This window comes from Danio aesculapii, chromosome 2 (genome assembly GCF_903798145.1).
Source record: "Danio aesculapii chromosome 2, fDanAes4.1, whole genome shotgun sequence".
NCBI classification, from domain to species: domain Eukaryota; kingdom Metazoa; phylum Chordata; class Actinopteri; order Cypriniformes; family Danionidae; genus Danio; species Danio aesculapii.
The window spans coordinates 25,119,279-25,139,422 of record NC_079436.1 but is presented as its reverse complement, the minus strand read 5'-3'; the positions used below and the strand labels follow the sequence as shown (position 1 = coordinate 25,139,422).

The 20,144-nt window shown below is 35.4% G+C and overlaps 1 protein-coding gene across 1 annotated transcript in view; it reads right to left on the bottom strand.

Moving 5' to 3' along the window:
• Window positions 1–20,144, bottom strand: part of ppp2r3a (protein phosphatase 2, regulatory subunit B'', alpha) — a 143,569-nt gene that overhangs the window by 26,692 nt on the left and 96,733 nt on the right. The gene's annotated exons all lie outside the window — the stretch shown is intronic.

Genomic DNA, 20,144 nt, shown 5'->3' with positions numbered 1-20,144 from the left:
AAAGACATGCGAATTTTGCGGATTTATACAGTAAAAGTCCAATATTTCTTCACGTTTTGGAAGGGGAATTTCAAGCAAAACATTTAATACTCAAATTTGTTTTATTTTTGGCCATTTTGCCTTTTTTAGATAGGACAGCATTGAGACAGGAAGCCAAGTTGGAGAGAGAGGGGGGCGTGGAAATGTCTTCGAGCCGGGATTTGAACTCAGGACACCCTGACATGCTACTGCACCATATGTTGGCACGCTAACCACTTGGCTATTTAGTTATATTAGAAGGAAAATGAATAAATGAATGAATTCATAAGAATGGTAACACTTTAGTTAAAGAACCAATTCTCACTATTAACTACTGGGTGATTACCTGCATATCGTTTATCTATTAAGATATTGAGTATTTATTAGTACTTACAAATTATGATCTTATTCTATCCCTAATCCCTAATCCTACCCAATACCTAAACCCAACTACTACCTTACGAACTATTAATAAAGTTTATTGAGCTAAAGTAAAGTAGCAGATAATTGAGCTAAAAGTCTTAGTTAATGGTTTATTAACAGTGAGAATTGTATATTAAAATAAAGTGTGACCATAATAATAGTTATTATCATCTTTATTTTTAACTGTTATTTAATAAATGAAATAAATAGGATTATTAGATCAACTAGCAATGTTAATTTTTGTAATGGTGTCAAATAAGTTACGTTTATTTATAAACAAATTTTGAGAGGATCACGTGCTTATGATTGTTCACAGCTGTTCCAGCATTAGCTCATGACTAATTATCCTATCAGACGATTCTTTACTTACTATAAATAACCAGAGTTTTTTCATCTCAATATCTTCGTCTTGAAGAATAAAAGACCCCCCCCCCCCCCCCCAAACCCCCGCCCCCCCCTACCCCACCTCCAACCCTACTTTACCTTCTTTCAAACGGGCGACACGGTGGCCAGTGATTAGCACTGTTGCCTCACAACAAGAATGCCCCTGGTTTAATTCCCTTCCAAACCTGGCGACATTTCTGTGCGGAGTTATGCTCGTTCTCCCCGTGCTCGCGTGGGTTTTCCCCGGGCCCTCCGGTTTCCTCCCACAGTTCAAAAACAAGCACTCTAAACAATTAATCCAAAATATTTTTTGCCAAGCTCTGAGTACACCTCTTCTCAGCATCCATATATGACACTTAGCTACAATAAGCAAGGGGGAGTCACCGAGATCTACCTGAGCTCAAACTCCCCTCTTGCCCTGCATCGGAGGGAGCCCAGGGCTCAAGGATCTTATAAGCTCAGGGCTCTCTCCCGGGACAGCATGCCAAATAAGCTTTATTATCAATCATCAGCTAAGTGTGAACTCTTGAAATATATTGTAACTACTACTAATAGCAAAAAATAAATAAATAAATAAATAAAATATAAAAGCATCTTATGCAATTTCCTTACACCTTACACAATATATCAACATTTATAACAATCTGGGACTGTAATTTAAGCATATAATGCGTGCAGACTAGGCATGGGTCGGTTTATGATTCTGACAGTATGATAACCTTGGATAAAAATATCACGGTTTCACTGTATTGTGATTACTGGTCTAAAATATATATATTTTAAATGTCTGGGTAAAAACAAAAACAAAAACTTTTTTCCCCTTTGAAACATTTAAAATATTTTGCAACAGTAAACAAGTCATGCTAAATAATTCAAATAATAATTCATTGACTTTTGCTGCCTTCATTAGTTTCAAAAACACTGATTTCTTTACAATTTAAAAATGGCATCTTTGGATATATTTTCTGCTGGAGATACATTTTTTATGGAGAAAACATAAAAAAAAACAAATCTTACATATATCGTAGGAATGGCATAACAGAACATTTTGAGTTTTAAAATCTTGAAAACTTTCCAAACCGTGGTATACCTTGAAAACGGTTATCGTCCCATGCCTAGTGCAGACTGCTGACTGAGAAGTCTGTTATTACTTATGTGAATTTCTGACAGCACTGTTCACTGGGAAGCTCAAAGATGAAACAAACACTTGTCAGTTGTCTGAAGTGACATTTACATGAAGTACTGTTGCCATTGATTTGTGGCAGTCCTGTGTTTGTGGCTCTTGCTCAATGCAATCTCCACATGCTGTTGTTTACCAGTCGAATGCCATCTATTTCAGGGCAGGTCAGAGCAGCCCGGCCAAAGACCTGCTCACGTTTTAACAACCAAATAACAGAGAAAACAAAACACAGAGAGTAGTGAAAACATTCGCATTACTGAAGCTACTGGTCTCAATACATCTGAAAACGCTTTTTTTGTTGTTGTTGTTGCACCCTCATAATGTGATTACGATTGGATTTTGGGAATATTGTGATTAAACTTAAGCTCATGTAAACACAATACTCAAACTAATCAAACTAACACGGTTAAGCTCATAATAACATTAACCATAATCTCATTAAACTATACGTGACATTTGTTGATTTTTATCACAATAAACATTAGCCATATAAAACCTTTAATGGTATTATTAGCGTTCACACAACTCCATATTTTAATTCAACTCAATTCAAGTTTAATTGTATACACTGTAAACAATGCTGGGCTCCACACAATTAATCTGAATTAAGTTAACTTATTAGGTTTTAAGATTTAAGTACTTTAAACAGAAAAAAATTAAAATTAAATAAAAAAAACCCCCCGAAGTATTGTGTTGTTTCAGCTCATTTTAATTAAGTAGTTTAAACAAACAGCAAATGTCATTTTTTGAGTGTACACTGTAAAAAATGTTTGGTTCCAAGCAATTCCTTCATATTGTTCCAACACTTTCTTGTTTTTACATGTTTAAGTGAATTAAACACAAAACAATTAAGTTGTCCCCCCAAAAGGGTATGTTGTTTATTCAGGCCATTTTAAATGAGTAGTTTGAAGAAACAGCAAACATAATTTTTTGAGTGTAGTGCTTTCACAATAATTACCAGTATATATACAGTTGAAGTCAGAATTGTTAGCCCTCTTTGATTTTTTTTTCTTTTTTAAATATTTGCCAAATGATAATTAACAGAGCAAGGAAATTTTCACAGTATGTCTGATAATATTTTTTTCTTCTGGAGAAAGGCTTATTGGTTTTATTTGAATAATCCAAATAATGTTAATAAACCAAAAGTTGAATGTAAAGACAGCTTGTCGGCACTTTTCATGTAAACATCTGTGATTATTGTAAGAAATTATTGGGGAACATTTACATTTAATATAAGGATATATGGTGATAAATATATTAGTCAGTTTTTGCCAGATTTTAGTAAGATTTTGAAAATGCTCAAAGAAAAACATTTTTTAAATGCTGTTTTTAACCAGCGTAGACTGTGAAAACAAATATCTGAAAAAAAGGGTAATCATATTTAATCATGTAAAAATGTATATTGTACCAATATACTGTATATCTATTTTTGTGCGTCCACACTTTTGTGCTATTCACTTTCACCTTGTGCTATTAAAAATATCTTACTTTTTGCAATTTTCTTATTACATTCTACAAAGATGATAACCTTTTCTCTCAGTGTGGCAGATCATGAAGGCTACTGCATTTAAAACCATACACAAAACAGACTTATGATTATGCCAGAAGAATAGAGTGAGGACTTTATTACAGTATGTCCGAAAACTTTCTGATTCCTCTCAGTGACCTTTTTGGACATTTTACGCATGCACAGTTTCAGAATAGATGAGAAACCTTTGAAAAGGCTTATTTTAAGTGTATTAAGATTAACAGAAACTTCAGAAAAAAAGAGAAGAAAAAAAACTTCTCTTCTTGAAGAGCTTCTTGCAAATATGTATAATAAAGTCTTACTAAAAATATACTGGCTACACTGATGTAGCTTTCTTTCTGTATAAATTAATTACAACACAAGATGCCATTATTTCACTGTTGCCATGCCAGTCATTATCTATATTAACTCTAAGAAGTTCTGCACTTTTATACCAAGTACTGCATTTAGGAAATGAACTTGTTGACCACTGAAGTATGTTCTCCAGCTATGCAGGTATGCATAAATACATTAGGGTACATACTGTACTGTCTCTACCATGCTAACATACTTCTTTGTATGCTTAGGCTGTGTTACAGAAAAGTGATGTGGATTGATTCATTTAAGTTCAGTGATAGGTAAAAACACAGTATAGTAACATTTGGTTTCTATCTTGACTGTGATTCTTGTAAAAAAAAAAAATTGCAAATAGCATGTGAACTGAATTTCACATTTCAAGGCAAAATTATTAGGCCTAAACTGTGTTTAATGGAGAGATCCTTTTAAACTATTGTTAAACATAATAGTTTTATTAACAGATTTCTTTTGTCTTTACCATGATAATAATAAATAATTTTGTATGACGCTAGTTTTTAAGTTAAAGTGCAGTTTAAAGGCTTACACTAAGGCAAGTCATTGGGCAACAGTGATTTGTTCTGTAGCCAAACAACTAAAACAAATCTTAAGGAGGCTAATAATTTTGCCCATAACAGTTTAAACATTTTTAAATGTATACAAAATAATTATACAAATTGAAATAATAGGAAGTACTGTGAAACATCCTTGCTCTGTTAAACATCCCTTGGAAAATATTTGAAAAAGAATGAAAATGAACTGTATATTACTGTGTGTCTCTGATTGTCTCTGATCGAATACTAAATACATAGTTCATTATCTATTTTATACAAATATATATTCTTTCAACATGGAGATTTTTTTCAAAGCTGTACATCTGTCAACTGGCTTGAAAATGTATCACCAACTGGCTTGAAAATGTATTTATACAGATCATCTATTCATACTGTATAATCATGTAAAACTTCAGAACTGCTACAAACCAAAGCCTGCTGCACAAACCACCCTTACCAGCAGATGGGGGTGTGAGCTCAAAAATATATGTGCTAAAGTTAAAGACATGGACATTTTCTGAATCACGCTTGAGTTTTTCTAAACCTGTTATAGATTTTTTTCTTTCTTTTGGATATAATCTGAAGAATGACTGAAAACATAAGCTATGATTGTATAGAAAATCATTTACATATACACATATAATTTAAATGCTAGACACAGCTTTCAATTGTGTGGTGATCTTATCAGTCTAATTTATTCATTAATACAAGTTATAGAGTTCAAAGAGCTAATAATGTGAAAACAGCTTAAAGAAAATATTCCTACAATCACTTCATTCATACGGGTTAGCTTTCAAATAAATACTCATGAGAAAACAGTTCCTGCTATCAATCAAACCATGTGACTGTCAAGCGTAATACCCCAACTGAACACAGAGGCTTTGAAATACAATGCGTCTCTGCGTCTGTCTCACCTCATACAGACCGATACAGACACAGTCATTAGTGCCAGATTTGAAGTGCTTGTCAGACTTTTTAAAACCCTTTTAAGCATGCTGTTTGCCACCCAGGAGATACAAGGTCACAGAACCCACATTCCAAAAATGTCTCATCTGCCCATCCATTCATCAGTTCACTATATTTGCCAACACATACAAACCGAAAGAGCTTTAAGTGGATAAAACGCCAGAAAGTTTGGACATTAACATGGATTGTGTCACATCTCTAATTTCCAGTTAACTCTAGACAGTATGGTATGTATGGTCCAGTCAGGACCTTTGAAGAGTGAGGAGACTGAGGAGATGGAATCTTTGACGAGGATGAAGCTTTTGTTGACTCACACCTCTTAAATACCCTGGACTAATACAGGATCATAGGTGGAAAACGGGAGTGAGTAACAACAACAAATGCGGCTTATTGGAAAAAGACCTTGTGATGGCAGGCAAACATTTGTCTTTTTCCATACATGACATGCTGTGTGCATGCTGTTTTTTGTTGTGAGGTTTTTTCTGAAGCACTAGATGGCAGACTATGATTTCCGATTGAAACTTTATAATTCCAGAAAGGTCTCAACTAAAAAGACTTAAAAGCTTCTGGGATCCATATAGCTTTTGAAATGGACTTAGGGTTAAATCACTGCAAAATGAGAATGTTTACCTTCATGCCTTTACAAAACCAGACTTCCGTCCATCTTTAAAATGCAAATGAAAAGTCTTTTAGAAGCTCAAATGTGTCATGTGACATGCACAAATGAATGTATTTATAGATAACTCAAGATACTAGTATTCTGCTTTAAGTGCAATTTAAAGGCTTAATAGGTTAATCAGGATAATTAGGCAAGTTATGTTAATTAGGAAAGTCATTGTATAACAATGGGTTGTTCTGTGCTGCTTTTATTCTAGCTGAAATAAAACAAGACTTTCTCCAGAAGAAATATTATTTAGGGAAATACTGCGACAGTTTCCTTAGTTAAATATCGCTTGAGAAATATTAGTATATTATAATATTCTAATAAAATATATATACTATATAATATACTGTTTTTATAATATAATAATATACTATATTGTAATTAGGGCTGCACGATGTTAGAAAAATCTAACATTGTGTTGTTTTTTTTATTCTGCGATATATTTTGTGATATGAATACAATGTCACTAGATGAGTTAAATAAATATTCAGAAAGAATTGATCATTTTAGATTGATTGGGATGATTCTGCAGGAGAGTGTATAAAATATAAGAAACGATCTACAACATAGATAAATTCAATAATGAAAAATAGACAAATTAAAAAAACTGCATTTTATTGTTTTCCCAGGCATCAAACTGTATACAGTAATTGAATAATCAAATGTAAAATAATACTGGATAGTCTTTGTGAGAAACAATTCCATAAAATTAATTGTTACTACTTTGTCAAAGTTATAAAGGGTACAATTTCTTATGCCTGAATGCACACAGTAACAGGCCTCAATAAACACTTGCGAAATTATCAATTATAATCAGACTCAATATTGCACATTCTTGCAAAATGCCAATTGTGAATGATCACATTGCGATATTGATGCTGAAACAATATATTGTGCAGCTCTAATTATAATATTAGTTAAATATCGCTTAAAAAGGGCTAATCAATCTGTTGAGGCCTAAGCATTTTGTATACATATATATTATGTTGCTATATTTGTTCTATTAAAAAAAATATGTATGTTTTTTTTTTTCTTGCAGGTGTTTGTTTGATTTGTGTTGTCCAAAAAAGCAATGTTAATGTATGTTAAATAAAAACAGGGCATGGTTGTAATCATGAAGTTTATGCTACATATTATGTTTAAAAAAAATAACATAACACAACACTCCTCTGTTACAATCTCAAAGAAAAAACGAGTGCCTTTCAAAGCAGTTAAATTCAATCAGCTAATCTGATCACCCCACACAACAGTCATTTTACAGTTACTCACAAAAATACACTTACTTGTAGGCTTAAATTCTACAAATGAAATGCCATATTATTGATCAATAGCAAAAATATCACACAGATACATAACAATTTTAATATTCAAGATAAATTCTCCAATGCAATTGTGCTCTTCCTGTCTGACATGTATGCACCCTGACAACAAAATGGAAATATTTTGATGACTTTTTAACATTTTTTGTCCGAGGCTCTGATGTGCAAATGCTTCAAACTACACTTGTTTACTATATCTAACAAGTTATTTTAAAGTCCTTAATATAAAGCATGAGTCTTGTTTAGAACCTATTGGATTATGCACTTTCTCTGCAGCAGCTCACTCTCTGTAGCCTACTGTTTTTCGGATGTGTTCTTATCAAGCTATTGTATGTCATTATACTGTAAACAGTATTGTATCATATCTAAAATTAAAAATAGAGCCTCAAATAAACCTCAAATAAACCCTCAATCAATTTATTTTATTTTATTGAAGACCCAATATTTGGACATTTACATTTACATTTGCATTTACATTTAGTCATTTAGCAGACGCTTTTATCCAAAGCGACTAACAAATGAGGACAAGGAAGCAATTTACACAACTATAAGAGCAGCAGTGAACAAGTGCTATAGACAAGTTTCAGGTGTGTAAAGTCTAAGAAGCAAAGCATTAGTAAAAATTTTTTATTTTTTTTTTTTGAGAGAGAGAGGGCACAGTTAGTGGTATAGCCAGAGAGGCAGTTGCAGATTAGGAAGGAAAGTGGAGACTAAACAGTTGCGTTTTTAGTCATTTCTTGAAGACAGCAAGTGACTCTGCCGTTCTGATGTAGTTAGGGAGTTCATTCCACCAACTGGGCAGATTGAATGTGAGAGTTCGGGAAAGTGATTTCTTCCCTCTTTGGGATGGAACAACGAGGCGACGTTCATTCACAGAACGCAAGTTTCTGGAGGGCACATAAAACTGCAGAAGTGAGAGCAGATACGAAGGAGCAAAGCTAGAGGTCACTTTGTAAGCAAACATCAGAGCTTTGAATTTGATGCGAGCAGCAACTGGCAGCCAGTGCAAACGGGCGAGTAGCGGAGTGACATGTGCTCTTTTGGGTTCATCAAAGACCACTCGTGCTGCTGCGTTCTGAAGCAGCTGAAGAGGTTTGATAGAACTAGCTGGTAGCCCGGCTAGCAGAGAGTTGCAATAGTCCAGTTTGGAGAGAACAAGAGCTTGAACAATGAGTTGAGCTGTATGTTCAGATAGGAAGGGTCGGACCTTTCTGATGTTGTAGAGTGCGAATCTGCAAGATCGAGCAGTTCTAGAAATGTGGTCAGAGAAGTTCAGTTGGTGCGTGAAGTTCAGTTGTTGCGGACATGATGTAACATTAAAAGTGCCAATTGTAGACATGGTAAACTAGACAAAATCTTAACCCTCTACCGCACGCACTATGATAATTCTATAAAAATATATATATTTGACTGTTTTTCTATTCTTAAAATGGCTTAACTTGAAGTGCTGTAAAAAAAAACGGAAATAAAAACTTTTTTAAGGTACTTTATGAAATGTTGCCATTTGGCAACAACGTCCAACAGTGGACCTAACTTTCCTTATAATTAATAATTTTGTTGTTTGAAATAATTTAATCGGTGTTGCAGTATTATACGCTTTAACACAGAACTTATAAACGACACCTTATACATACTTTCCAACAACTCGTATTCCGACAGCTTTTCTTTATTCAACTCTTTTTTGCTGAATATTATTAAAAACAAACCTAATATTGTATTATCATCTATACAACATAAAGTGAATACAAATATTTTCTCCAGTTAATATTATTACAAATAAATAACAAGTCTAATTTATCCAGATGCATCAGAATATCGTAGCTACTAGCTAACAATGTTTATATATTGTTCTACATACTATACTATGCCTGTCTTGTCTGCCTCAGAGCTAACTTAGCTGAACTGTCTCCATCAAATGTCCAGTCTGCATCATTCTCATGGTCACTAAAACCCATCTCATCCTCATTTTCATCTGCAGGAAGAGCCAGTTCTGTCCTTTTCTTCTTTCATTTACCATAGAACATGGTGGTGCTCGCTTATACACTGTTCCCTGTATTCATATCTATTCAAAAGTAGTATTGCCATTAAAACTATATTTTATCCATGATGCAAATGCCATTAACACATGACTAATCAACATTATATTACTAGCATTCATGTTGTTATTGTTACATTTGGCAACACATACATTTGATCGATTTACAAAAAACTAATTTGACTTAAAATTGAGTTGTGAATATGTCATCATAACTTACTGGAGGTGATGTTTCAGATTTTTTTGTGGATCTGATATAATTTGATCCTTTGTTTTTATTGATGTTTACATTTGCATTCAACAACTACAATAAACGCCAGTCTGTCAGAAATCACGCTACAGAAAAACAGAGCATGTCATGTGACTTAACCAAAGCACATCATTGGCTACGCTATGGTCTTCTCTTTCCAACAAAAAAAATTTTTTATGTTGGTCTTAAAGAAACAGTGGCAGGAAAATTAACATAAGCATCATGTTGCCATATGGTTACACCTTGCAGTCGAGGGTTAAAATTATTTAATTATCCTTAATATTTCTCCAGTAAATTGCAAACGTTGAGAACTACTGCTATAGACCACACAGTTAATGAGTCAGATTTACAGTAAAACAATATGCTAACTGGATGCCATGGATTTCCACAGCACTCGCTACTTTTAAAGCTGAGTCAGAGTCAATTATCCATGCTTAAATGCTTAAATGAATATTTCACTGACTCTTCTCCGGTCAGCTAGTCATTATCCGAGAATTTAAAGCATGGGAACATTTGACTCCTCATGTCTGTAGTGGTCGCCTCACTACAAACACTCTGTGATGAGATTATCTAGTTGAAGAGCTCAGTGACACCTTACTTTCCATTCCACTTTTGTCTTTGCACTTTTCTTTCCCTCTACTCACTCCCACCAGCTGCAAAAAACACCCACCGAAGTCAGAACTCAGTAACAAGGATCTCATAAAAAACACTGACAAAACAGCAATCACAGAGTCCAACCGCTGACAAAACTGAAAGATTTTTTTCCAACGCTAACTTGTTCCTTTTGTGTAAAGCTGCCAACTTTCCAGGTGCTGTGGTTTGGAGAAGGATCTGTACAAACTATATGGAAGTCGATGTTTTTACTTGTTCCAAAGATCTGCAGGGTCACTTGAAATAAATCAATAGCATAGATTGTACATATTACAACAAACTCTGAGAGCATCAGAGAAGGTAAAAGTGACCGTGACTGTGACAAGACGAGGTTCATTATGTCGAGATGAGAGTCCATTAAAACGCTTCTACCTCCAGCACTCAGCGAGCTGATAAAATCAGCCATTAACACTGTTCAATGACAACTGGGTTTTCTGTATTCGGCAGGCCTGTATTCATTGTCTCTTAATAAGCACTTGTGCTGAGCTTCAGGCATTAAAAGCAGCATTGCTCCGATTACTCAAATGCAGGGCACATGGGTAGTCTGGAAGGTTTCGCAAATCCATTATAAATTAGATATTTGTCTTTCGCTCAGTCCGTAGGATGATGAGTAATCTTTTGGATAACAACTTGCAGGCAACATGTTAAAGTGAAGAGCTCTGCTTTATTACTACTGGACACCCCCATTCTGACATACAGCCAGAACATTATCGGTCAAAAGTTTGGGGTCAGTAGGATTTTTAAATGTTTTAAAATAAGGTTCTCCTGCTCACCAAGGTCGCATTTATTTCATTAAAAATACAGTACAAATTGTAAAAATTGTGAAAAGTTGCTGCACTATAAAATAACTGTTTAAAAGTAATTTATAGTTTAATTCAGTGATTTTAAATGATTAATTTTCAACTTCATTACTCCAGTCTTCAGAGTCACTTGATTCTTCAGAAATCGCCCTAATATTAATTATTATTGCTAATATTATTCTTATTATTATTCTTCTTATTATTAATGGTAATAGTAATAAAAGCAATAATGACTGGAGTAATAATTTCATTTGAAATTACATACAATAAGAAAGCAGTTATTTAAAATGTTAATAAATATTTAACAATTTAACCATTTTTACATTTAATAAATGCCGCCTTGATCAACAGAATTATTTTCTTAAAAAAAAACATGAAAAAAACTATCCCCAAACTTTTGACTGGTAGTGTATACATACATATACACACAGTACAATATCAAAAGTTTGGTTCTGAAAACATTTTAGAAGTATTAAAAAGAAGTCCCGAATGAACTCCTGCATGAGTTGTGAAGAATGAAACTATCCTGAATTACATGAAAGCATCAATCAAATTCAAATGAGTATTCCATGCAGGAAGAATTACCCTGTTGGTAATTTCATTAATTGTCTGACAAAAAAAAAGACTCTACATCTATAAAATGTGACTATTGTAACTCATTCAAGTCCCCCAAAAAGGCTGGTGGTCCACAAACCTTCGCGGACAAGCATGCTTTGTGGACAGAACTGTTCAAAGGTTCACTTTAGTGATGAAAGTTAGTTTAATTTATTTGGAAAACTATATTTCATAGTGGGGGCATAGTGGCTCAGTGGTTAGCATTGTCGTCTCTAGAAAGTTGCTGGTTTGCAAGATCTGTTTTCCCCACAGTTCAAAGGCAGGTGGTGTAGGTAAAATAAATGAAGTAAATTAGCCATAGTGTAGGAGTGTATGTGAATGAAAGAGTTCATTCCTCAAAACATTGGAGTCAAATTGTCTGTAGAAGTCAGTAGAGGAGGAAGTGATGGTTTCTATTGCTGAATCAGATAGGCCTATTATAATGTTACATGGCAGTGTGAAGGCAGATGTTTACAACACTGGCTCATTCGGAAAACATAGCCCTATATACATCTCTGGAGATCCATGTAGCCAGAAGTACGTATGGATGCATTTCGGCGGTGTGACACCGTTTCTTTTCGCGCTTACCAGCTGACCGCTTGCCTTCGTGTGGACAGCTTTCCCACTGTTACCAGTTTGTCCATTTAGCTCGCCATGTACGTCGGCAGACTTAACACACTGAGAGGAGTTAACCACAACAAGGCGGTTTGAGTCTGGTGAAGAACGGTTCCAGAAAGCGGGTAAGACAAAAACAGAAGCCAAAAAATAGAATAAACAAGTAAATATTAGGGTGCGAATGTGGTAAATCAGCCGAGGGCTTTTCTTTTTATGGATTGCTTGTAAAAACTGGTGGTTGGGTTTAGGGAAGTGGGTGGATGGGTCAATCAGTGCTTTTGAAAACACTATTGGTTGGGTTTAGGGTGGGTCAGTCGACAGTGGCCTCTAGTGGATATACACTAAAAGAGCAGGTGTTAATGGCACTCGTGAGAGAATTTTGAGATCCCAAAAAGCGTACACAGCAGCCTCTGGTGGATTAATTTTTGTTTCTTTATTAAATATCTCATTAATGTTTTTATACTACGCTTAATATTATACGTAACTTATGAAATATACTTATGACCTGGACATTTAGAAAATTTAGCTCTCTAATTTGAATCTCCTCTGTATGTAATATTCATGAAAAAGATGTGACAAAACAACCACTTTGACAAATAAATGTTAAAATGACAGAAAACTTCAGCTCACATGAATTCTCTAATGCAAAAACAAGTTAACAATCCCATCCGGATATTTGCCCAAAAACTAGACAATGAATGAGCAACAGATTCATTGTTGGAGTGTAAAAAAGGAAGCCACTGTTGGCCATGGTTTAGGAAGTAACACAGATCTCTCGTGTTCTGTGAAATCCCCATGCCGGCTTGTGGAATTAAGCAGCCCCCAACACAAATGGAGGCTTAAGTACAGGGTTATAGCATTCCCTCAGACATCTCAAATCCTGGGAAAAAAAACCAAGGGCTGATGTCACTCAGGGATTTCTATCAGCGCTTAAACTGATGCACTCTTGTTTGAGGAGGCTGTTGTCTTGTTTCAGACCAGAGCTATAGCCTCTTCCATTACTTTTCGTATTGGAAACTATTTGCAAATAGCAACAGGCTGTGACTCACAGAAGGATGCTGTGCATAGGGGGTTTTCTTGGCTCAGGCCTGGTCTGTGATTTCATTTCCTCTTAGTGCAAGACAGCCATACTTGTGATGTAATTCCCTGCTGACCCTATGCAAACAACTCTAGCAAATAGGATGGACACAATAGACATACATGTAGCCTTGCTCAGTGTGTGTGCTTTTATTTCTGTTCTGTCTTTCTTTATTCCTTAAGGGAGTGGGTAAAGAAACACTTTCTGTCATTTGTGATCAAAACTTGAGTCATTCTGACTGTGAAACTCCAAAATGCACTTTGAAAAGTTGTCAGGTGTACAAGAAATGAAAAAAGTGTACAGGTGTACAAAGTGAACTGTGTGAGAAATTTGAATCCTGTCATTATCATTAACATACCACTGTTTCTTCTTTGCTTTCTTTTTTTTGCTCTCTCTTTGTTTCTACAGCTCTCCTGTCGCTCTTGGTTCAGTGCAGGTGTGTTAATTGCAGTGGTTTGCTCGTTCTCTTAATCAGCACACTTTCAGAAGGAAAGTATTCAAATGTGCATTACCAAAATGTTGCTTTATGGTAATTTTAACCTTGTGAGCAGGATTCATTGGTTATCTGTAAATGTCAGCATTTGTTTGAATGCAGCATTCTACTGATGCAAAAAACGGGAGGCTAAAAATGTGTTGTTATTAAGTACAGTATTTTATAAAGCATAATCACTGAGTACAACAACAGCGGACATTTTTGTTGACTGAAATATACATTCATTTACATTTTTTTTTCCAAGTTATAAAATAATTACTGATTGACTTTAAAATAATAACAAATAATTATTTAAAATAAAACAAATATTTAAAACAAAGTTTTAAAAAAACTTTAAAATAAACAAATAATGTGAAGATACTAAATAAATAGAATTGAACTAAAATAAAAAATAAAAATCAAATGCAAAATGACAAAAACTTATAAACAGGGTGTCCACAGTGTCTTAACCCTCCTATTATCCTTGGGATCAATTTGACCCCATTCAATGTTAAACATAAGTACATATATAATTGACTTTGTTTTTGTTTTGTTTTTTTTTTTGGTTCAGATTAAATGACTTTTCCTAACATAATGGGGATAACTTGATAAACATAAAATTAACATGATATTATTTTTTCAATGCCCTGTAGTTACGTAGTCAACAAAGACATCAACTACCTGACACTAACCTTTTGGAAAAAAGAAAAAAGAATCATATTCTGGAGGTTTTAAATTGCTAGGGTCAAATTGCTCACCACTGTCGCCACTGGCTTGCATGGTTCGGGATCTGTAGAGCTGCGCATCAATGGATTTACTCTTCAGTGTTTGGACTCTCAGTAGTGATTATTAAACCACACTGAACTGAGCTAAACTGAACTGAATTTAAACACTACAAACTGAACTACACTGTTCCTATTTACTATGACCTTTTATGTGAAGCTGCTTTGACACAATCTACATTGTAAAAGCGCTATACAAATAAAGGTGAATTGAAAAATTTAATTAAAATTGATCCCAGTGGAAAAAAGGTGTAAGCAGATTTTAAGCCATAAAAAGGCTTACATTTGCTAAAATATAGTGTTGTAGGTCTTAAATCATTTTAAACAGGTCTTAATTTTCCTACAGTATGTGCAGGTAAAGCTACCCAATCGAACTGACACCCAATAACCAATAATCCATGTCAAAACTTTTTTTCAGCTTATCAGCTGTTAGACATTTTTACAGCAAATTCTCAACATTAATTTCTCTAATCAGGGAAAGAAAACTAAAGCAACACATACCTCAACATGATCTTCCTTTAAGACAGAACCTGTTACAAAACCTGGCCATTAGAAAAAAAATCCTTAGTGTTTAGCCCTGTAGATGTCTAAAATTTCATTCATAATGGTCTTAAAGGGTTGTAGAAAATTTTAATTTGACTTGAAAAAGCCTGCAGAAACCCTGTATAAAATATAAAAAAGCTATTCTGAAGTAAAAATTGTCACTCAAAAATCGATCATAAATTTCACAATTCATGGTAAAGCAATGGATTAAATGATAAAGTTTTTAAAATAATGTTTTCTTGAAAATAATGTTCTTTTAACAAATAAGAACATTTTTAAAGCTGTGAAATAATGATTTTGACACACCACTGAGACGCAAATGTGAATAACTCTTCTTTGATGCATAAATATTTTTAAACAATTTAAATAAATCGGCCTATTAAATTATCAAAATCATATTAATGTTTTGTTGTAACTTTATTATATACTTGCATTTTTACATTGATCAATATCTTCCTCTGAAATTAAAAACAAAACTGAAACATTGGATTCAAGTGCTTTCCTTCCAAAACCCATACATCTAATCTAGAATTTAGTTCTTTTTAGCTGCATATTGCACTTTAAGCGGGAACCTATGGCTCGTGAGCCACAGGTGGCTCTTCAACCCAAAATACATGGCTCTCCAGCTGTCTCATATCAATATTATTTTATGATTTATAACTGTCACTAGAAACCAGTTTCCTATTGGAAATACAATTATGATAAATTTTTCAGCAAAATCAATATCAATATCACAATGAATGTGTGTGTGTGTGTGGCGCTATGGATAAACTTGAATTACGACACCAATAAAGGGCAAACAACTTACGTTTCTATGGAAACCTTGCATAAATGCAAACAACATTCACAAGTGGTGATGGTGAAAAGAAAAAAAATAGATATATTGTCCTTTCTTCATTCATGGACTTGCTCTAAATGTGTTGTGCATAGACATAAATAAAGGTTTCATTTAAACCTGCATTATTTAGTTAGTGTATAAATATATATGCCAATGGCTCTTTAAAAACTGCTAAAAAAAAATCAGAAATGGTTCTTTGCTGAAAAAGATTCCCAACCCTGATTTAAAGGATCCGCTACACACTGATTTATTTGATAACATCTCTTTTCATGTAAACAACGTTATTTAATCATTGCAACTCAGTGTGTAACATATTTGATTTGTCTTGATAAGGAAAAAAGGAGTGAAGCTGTGCTGGACAAAACATTTAACGTTATCACAACATATTCCTAATTTGATATATCAAGAAGATAATATGGTAGCTAAAACATTGGCCAGCCCTCGTCAGTATTCAGGCCTAGTTTTCAATCGACTAAACTCCACAAGGGTCCTCTGGGGTTTCTCTTCACTTCTTCTAAAAGAGGCATGGAGTCAGCCTGCTCTCAATGAATACAGCATGGCCAGTGGTGACCCACTGTGGCGTGTCTGTGGCTCTGAGCATGACTAGTTGGCTTGAGCCCCTGGAAGAGATCCTTCTGATTTATATTGGCTGTAACACTCATATTGCCAAGCAGGGTGTTCCCTCTCACCATGGAGATTAACAGCACTTCCTGACAGGTGCAGTGAAGGACATATTGCCTTGTCTGCACCATGCGGTCGCACCAATAGGGAGAGGTCTTCCATCAAACATGAAAAGAACCATCTCTGGGCAAAGTTTTTACATGCAGGACTCAAATCTGAGAGGTTAATACGATAAGCAGGTGCAGCATTTTTGCACATTGAATTTCAGTTCAAAAGTTGTAATAGTCAAACATTGCAGTTTAACTGGATGCTAACTGCACTGAAAGAGCATTTAAAACAATGTATGGTCACAAAAAAACATCCCTTCTTACGAAATCAGACATTACTGGCTTATATTGATATGAAAATGTTAAGCGATATTCTCTAAATACATGTTTGAAAACATAAAAATGTGTTAATGCTTCTGAAATAATTCATTTCATCAGATGTCCTTTAAAAATCAATAAAAAGAGTACTTGTGGGAAGTATTATTTCAGTTTGAAAACTGCATTCTAGGCAAACATTTAAATAAAACTTAAATAAATCATTTATGTAAATGTTTCAAAGCTGAATCATTAGCACCATTACTGCAGTCTTCAGGGTCATCTGACCATTCAGAAATCATTCTAGAATGCCAATGATTGTTTTTATTATTCTAATAATTAAAAACCTCTTTTCTGCTTCATATTTTTATAAAAGCCTCGATGGCTTGTCATGTTCCTCTGATGAATAGGACGTTTAAAGCAAAAGAATTCATTAGTTTATTAGAAATAAAATCATTTGTAACATTAGAAATGCAAACTTTAGAGCTACTTTTGCTCAATTTAATGGGACTTTCATCAATTAAATACTTTAGTGTGTGTGTGTGTGTGTGTGTGTGTGTGTGTGTGTGTGTGTGTGTGTGTGTGTGTGTGTGTGTGTGTGTGTGTGTGTGTGTATGTGCTTGTGTGTGCATGTAAAAAATCTGTTTACAAAACAAATCAAAATATCCACATGAACTGCAGATTAAAACTCTTATTTAATGTGAAATTGGTTCATCAGTGGTTAGCACTGTCGCCTCACAGCAAGAAGGTCCCGGCTGGGTCAGTTGGCATTTCTGTGTGGAGTTTGCATGTTCTCCACATGATTGCGTGGGTTTCCTATGGGTGCTCCGGTTTCCCCCGCAGTCCAAAGACATGCAATATTACTGAATTGAATTGAACTAAATTGGCTGTAGTTTATGTGTGTTAATGAGTGTGCTTGGATGTTTCCCAGTACTGGGTTGCAGCTGGATAGGCATCCTCCACATAAAACATATGCTGGATAAGTTGGCGGTTCATTCTGCTGTGGCGACCCCTGATGAATAAAGGCTCTAAGCCGAAGGAAAATAAATGAACTTATACACTGACCTGATCTGCATGAGCAAGTCTAATGGGCACTAAATCCACTAAATATATGCATATAAATGCTACTAGTGGCAACAACTCATTTCACAACTGTGAAAACTCGTTTTAATTCTCTTCACGATCTCCAGGCTTACATGAAGTCTATGCTTTTCGCATAGGAAACCAAGAAAGAAGAGAAGTAGTAAATAAGCAATCTCAAGAGAGAAGCACAAGCCCTCAGCATCCGGAGCCTCAGATTATCCTGTCAGCACAGAGACAGAGGCAAGAAAGCCAAAACCAGACTGAGCGTCCACTTTCAAGCTCACCTGCTGTTTGGTCTAGCAATGAGCCATGAGACAGAAAAAGAGAAGTACAAACAAAAAGACCACACTCAGGTCCTGTAGCAAAGCACAAGAGCAACTGTTAAATCTGGAGCTGATTCCCTAGATGCCGAGATGCTGACAGATGACAGATGGGCCACATCTTGATCCATTTGGTGCTTTTGTGTTGGTGATGACACATGCAGGAACTAAATGAGATAAAACAAGGAAAGCACTGCAGGTGCACCTTGTTAAAAACAAGACCCCAGATGCCCATCGTAAACAGCAAACAGGTATGACACAAGGGAACGTGCACGGGTCTAACGTTTCTGCAGCCTTGTTTATCTCTGTGATTGGCAGCTTTGTGTTTAAATGGGGCAGTGGGCTGGGCTCCTGGCGTAGCGTTCTTATTTTTATTGCTCCCGCGAGTGCCAGAAAGGGGATCGGGTTAGCAGAAAGCTATTCCCAAACTTAGCCGTGACCCCCACGGCAACACTGGGTCCATTTTCCCTCTGGCGACAGCCAGTCTCTTAGCGGAATGAAATAGTAGGCGGGGAGTAAGCTGATTTAGTCTTCCTGACACCTTTGTCTGCAGATGACAAGGAGGAGGAGAAGTGCCCTGGGCAAATCAACACCATTAACAGTGTCTGTGCCAAAATCCCTGTGGCCTGCTCTTGCTATGACCGACCAATGCTCTGGAAAAGGACTGTGTGTCCTCTACACCAACTGCATGGCTACAGCATCACAACTCAATCCCAAAATAACATGTGGACCAATCAGAGGCGGTTACTGGGGGATGTGCGCAGTATCAAAACATCTATGTTTTCTAACTAAACATCTTTCATGTTAATGCTGAAATTACGCTAATGATCAAAGGACAGCATGCATACTTTTAATGTGAACTAATTCAGCCCTGTTGTTCAACACAACACAATAAGTCTCTAGAATTTGGTGTCATGGGGAAGCAAAAATTAGCTAGTTTATCCGACACACATCTACAAAACGTAATTTACCTTTCTTTAGGGCAATTTTCTACACTCTCTTAGGGGTGTGTACGTGTGTGTTCGTGCACAAGTATGCGACTCATCCAACCATAAGGGTTCTTAGTTATGCACTGAGCAGGTACAGAAATAGGATTGGAGGAGGGGTCCCATTATTAAGGGGGTTCCGCTCTTGACAGATGTCATGGCAACGTCATAAATAGCAGGTCCCGAGATAGAACCTCAGATGGTATTGGTTTACAAAGCCAGGAAAATAAACAAGGGAGGATTTACCAGTGAGAGAAAAGATAAAGAGGGTGAGAGAGAGGTAGAACAGAGGACACATAAAGAGCAAGGGTTAAATGTGACAGGATGACTGACATGGGATATAAACAGCTTGACAACACTTTAGAGTGCTAAAAGTTACTAATAAATTGGTCATGAAACACTAACATGCACTCCCAAGACTTGTACTAAATGATTATTTGCATATCTTGAAGAATAAAGTGTTGTTTTGCACTTGTATGCCACTTTTTTACTTTTAAAAAAATTGTAATAGAAACTGAACTGTGTTGAAATGAATGGCCTAATAAGAAAAAAGGAATGATGCCATTACATAAACAAGTACATCTAGTACATACCAGAGTCTCACCCGAAACCTATGAACTAGAGAATGACAAACTGTCCTTTCTTCTCCCCAGCATGATGGATGTGCAGAAAAAATGGACTAAAGGTGACAGCCAGATTCAGAAGATATATGATACTGACCACACAGTTAACTGCAGTTAGCTTC